A 5,050-nucleotide genomic window follows, 5' to 3' on the forward strand; every position below is an offset into this window, starting at 1 on the left:
GCTTCTGATCCCGCAACATGGTGATGAGATGAGAATATGGCAGCAAGAAGCAAGAAGTTGATTGGATCCCCTTCAGAACTTGAAATATGGGTACCCCCAACAAAAATTTAAAATTCGGCTGTGTAATTTGGAATTTATGTAATTTGGTTTGATTTGATGTGATTGGTCGGTTAATAAAAAAAATATTCTTATAAAAAAAAGAAGAGATGAGAACATGGCTTGAACCTGCTATCTTGCTGCTGAAAGCTGCTTGGAGAAGATTTAATCTTACCCTTCCAAAAGTGTGTGCCTATTGTACACAGACAACAACGTGGAAAGGATCAAGGCCTTGAAATCCTTCCTATTGGATTCCCATAATAGAGAAGGCTGCCCCCTCGCTTCCTGGCGCCTCCATTAGGGACACATCCCACGCAGTAGATTATTTCCCATGTTCCCAAAGAATTAAGGAGGCACTGGGTTTTAACCATATTTGCCCTCCTTTCAAATTAGATTACTCATTTCTGGTGTTAACATGCCAGCGCTACTCTGTGTCACGTTGGGAGTGTGATGTGCTTTAGTGCACTGGGATTTGAAAACAGAAGCTGACTTATTGTTTTGCTCGCATTTGTTTTGATAGGCTCTTTTTGAGATTCCGCCTCTATTGATCTTTAATGGCTTCCAGATGGGATCACACTTCCCTGTTTTATAGCCTTTGCTCTGAGAGATTGAGAAGTACAAAGGAGTGCAAAAAGGCAGCCCATTAGCTAATAAAAAAATTGCATTGCATTATATTCTAATAAAGTCTGAAATGTTGGATTATTTTAATGACAACTGCACAGGAAATAGACCTGGGCCAATGGAATTGAGGAATGTGAGCTTTTAAGCCACTTTACCATAGGAGCAACAGCTGTCCAGTAAGAAGGCCTATCAATTTTTGCTTATATCTTTCTATTGTAGTTAAAACAATAAATAAACCGGACATCCTGCAAAGGCCCTTGATTGTCAGTTCATTTAGTATGTTTCCTCTGCAGGGTACCTTACCATCTCCCATGGTGTGTGAGGCTGAACGTGTCAGCTGCAGAAATGTATAGCTGGGTTTATGTTTCATTGTGCAATACAGCATGAGGTTTGCAATTTGTTTTGCTTTTCTTGAAGACAGATATTGCAGGGTTCTTTTCCTAGTGTGGAAACCCTGCAGGAGCATCACGGGGGGAAACGGTGCTTGAAAGGTAGTAGTACTTGGTGGAATTACAACCCCCCCCCCCCCGTTTAGTCTAGAGCAGATTTACAAATGACTTTGTGACTTCCTCGCAGCATTTGCTGGACAACAGGCAAAGAAGACCCCCACTTTGGAAGAATGTAAAGTGCTATAATATTCTACAGTGGTACCTAGGGTTACATACGCTTCAGGTTACATACGCTTCAGGTTACAGCCTCCGCTAACCCAGAAATAGTGCTTCAGGTTAAGAACTTTGCTTCAGGATGAGAACAGAAATCGGGCAGCAGGAGGCCCCATTAGCTAAAGTGGTGCTTCAGGTTAAGAACAGTTTCAGGTTAAGTACAGACCCCCAGAACGAATTAAGTACTTAACCCCTTTATTTATATTCTGCCATTCAGCAGGTTCCTAGGGTGGCTTATAAAAATGTTAAAATTGAAACAAAGATCAGAACACTGTATTATATAAAAAGAGAAGTCTAAAAGTAAGTGGAATTAAAATAAACACCAAGGAGCATAAAAATAACGTGCAGTGAAAAAAAAAAGGCCTTGGAAGATTTTTTTTTTTTAAAAAAAGGGTCTTTGCCTGACACCAAAATGACATCCTGCTGTCCCGGGGTGCTGCCCCCAATAGAAGCCATTCCCTTATAGCCACTGCTGCGCCTCAGGTGCAGCTAAAATAGGGCTTCTGTTGAAAATCTTTGGGTACAGGTAGGCAGAGATGGAGTATTCAACCAGGTACCTGGTCCCAAGCTGTAACATTTTAAAGGTCCAGACTTAGAATGGAGTCCTAAAACTAACTGGGAAATAGTGCATACCCCCCATCATTGCTCTGATGAAAATAGGGATGTCCTGGGTTGCCCTAGCTACCCTGGGCAGCTTCCAACACATATAAAAACATAATAAAACATTAAAAAACCCCTTTCTTGTACAGGATTGCCTTCAGACAGCTCAGAGGTCAGATAACTCCATACTCTCCCACATTTTTCCAATGAAAATAGGGACATCCGAAAAGCGGGATATTCTGGGATCAAATCAGAAATCGGGACGGCATTTCTAAATCAGGGGTGTTCCTGGAAAAGAGGGACACTTGGAGGGTCTGACAGGGCAGTAAGCAAAGCCCAGGTATAACGTGGCAATAACACCAGCCCCAGTTAAAAGCCTTTTAGACCAAGAGCAAGTTTTACACTTCAGTGCATATGGGCAGCATTCAGCTACCACATCTCGTCAGTGCAAGGATTTCTATTTGTGCTGTGGGATGTCCCTCTCTCCTGCCATTCATGCCCCCACACCCTTTACAAGTTGGCCCCAGAAGATGTATAGTAAGCCCACAACTTATGTGCATTTAACATGTGTGCTTTCAGCTTTATGTGCTTGGCAAAAAATAAATAAAAAAAAAATTAAAAGGGGGCAGGCATCCAGGAAAAAGGACTTTGGTAATTTCACCCACCATTGAACCCAATGTGCTATGACTATATGCGATTTTGGCTCTAGGTGCAATCCCCAGAACATAGCCCCAACATAAGTTTGGAGACTACTGTAATGCAACAACTGTAACTAGTCTGAAACCTTGTGAAGCTAAAAATTTAAGTATCTTGAAAATTTCAATTTCAGACACATCAAAATCTCACTTTGCATGCCTTTCCCTTTGCAAATTTAGTCACAAATTCTTTCAGGTCAAGCGCTGATGCTTGGGCATCTTCAACTGATATAGCTGCCAAGCCAACTAGTTAGTCTCTTTTGCAACATTTCTGAGCATATGCAAGTTTTTTTTAAAAAAATAAGCTCCCACAGTGTTTGCTTCAAGAAAAATATAGTCATATTGTTCTTCAACTACTTTCTGTTTACAAAACTATTTCAGGACGAAGCCCTCTGGCTTTGCTTGCTCCTTAGCTTTTTCTGCCCTTATCCCAAATAAAATTTTGTATCACCTCAAAGAAAAGTAAACAGTGTTTCCACACATTTAACTGCTCATCCTGGTGTTGAGAAATCAAGCCACATGCAGACATTTTTCAACTGGCCCTTACTGTTTAGAATCTACGATATATTTTGATCTGTTCTCTGTACATCAGGACACCTCATAAGATATTGTAACCAGATTTTGCATTATGTTCTTGAGAGGAAGGAGCAAGTTTTCATCTATGTTTGGAAATAATGGGATGCCATTTTGAATCAAGATGGTAGACTGACTACTTAAAATCTGCACCGTTTTATCCACTGATTTTGTTTGTTTGTTTCTTAGAATATTTAATCAAGATGTTTGTATCATATGCCCTAAATTTTAATCTAATCCTAGTAGGAATATATAACTGTGTGTGCTGGTCCCATGGGCTAACTGAGAGGCGAGGTCCAAGTCCAGTCTGAGGTCGAAGGGGCGGTATGGAGGCAGTCCGTAAAAGTTGAAGCTGGATACAGGGCAGGTAGTCGGGTGAGGTCAGGAGCTCCAGCAGGATAGCAGGACAGGGTTTAGGCAGGAAGTGACAACCAACAATGTTGCTCCCGCAACTTGGGACTGAGGCTGGCTGGCTTTTATCTGCCCCGAGGCACAGGGTGGCCCCGATCCTCAGGTGATTGGCGTAGCGTGGGTTGTCAGCACCCGGGGCAAGGCAAGTAATTTGCGCCCCCTAACCCGTGGATTTGCGCCCCCTAACCCTAACCCCCCGATGTTGCGCCCAGTGCGGCCGGCCCCCCCTGCACCCCCCACGCTACGCCACTGCGCCTCTCCTGGCCTGGAGGCGAGCACCCCTCCTGCAAGAACTTAGTTCCCTCCGCCTCTTTGCCCTGAGCCTCTGCAGCTCAGGAAAGGCTGGAGGGTTACTGGACTCAGAGCAACCTCAGCTTCCTCTGCCGGGGCTGAGAGTGGAGCACCTGCAGGCAGTGGGTCTTCCACCCCCTCAGGAACTTGAGCAGACTCAGCTGATGCCTGCACCTGAGGAGCCAGCAAAGGTGAGGACCCTTCAGGCTCAAGCCCCAGCCCCGGCTCAGCTGGTTCTGGAGGCGGGGAATCCTGTGCAGGCTGGAATTCCTCAGGTACAGCATCCAAATCTGAATCCCAGGCCGTCACACTATGTATACCAGGGGTGGTAAATCCTTATCAACCTGAGAAACAGTCCCTACATGGACAAACTTCAGGAGGTCATGTGCAGCGGGGGTTGTTGCTGCTGTTTAGTCGTTTAGTTGTGTCCGACTCTTCGTGACCCCATGGACCAGAGCACGCCAGGCACTCCTGTCTTCCACTGCCTCCCGCAGTTTGGTCAAACTCATGCTGGTAGCTTTGAGAACACTGTCCAACCATCTCGTCCTCTGTCATCCCCTTCTCCTTGTACTCTTCATCTTTCCCAACATCAGGGTCTTTTCCGGGGAGTCTTCTCTTCTCATGAGGTGGCCAAAGTCTTGGAGCCTCAGCTTCACGATCTGCCCTTCCAGTGAGCACTCAGGGCTGATTTCCTTAAGAATGGAGAGGTTTGATCTTCTTGCAGTCCATGGGACTCTCAAGAGTCTCCTTTAGCACCATAATTCAAAAGCATCAATTCTTCGGCGATTAGCCTTCTTTATGGTCCAGCTCTCACTTCCATACATCACTACTGGGAAAACCATAGCTTTAACTATACGGACCTTTGTTGGCAAGGTGATGTCTCTGCTTCTTAAGACACTGTCTGGGGGTGCTGTCTAGCGGGGTGGTAGCCAGAGGCAAAAGTTGGCAGAGCAATGAATGCAAATTGTACTTTTGTACAGTAGGCAAATTTCCGCACAGATTCACCCCTGCCTGCCACCAACACTCCAGCCTCCACCCAGACAAGCAGGAGGGTTTGCAACATGTCATTGATGCAATAATTGCGCCTTAGTGGTGGATTTA

Source organism: Podarcis vaucheri (genome assembly GCF_965113315.1).
Source record: "Podarcis vaucheri genome assembly, chromosome: 3".
NCBI lineage: Eukaryota > Metazoa > Chordata > Lepidosauria > Squamata > Lacertidae > Podarcis > Podarcis vaucheri.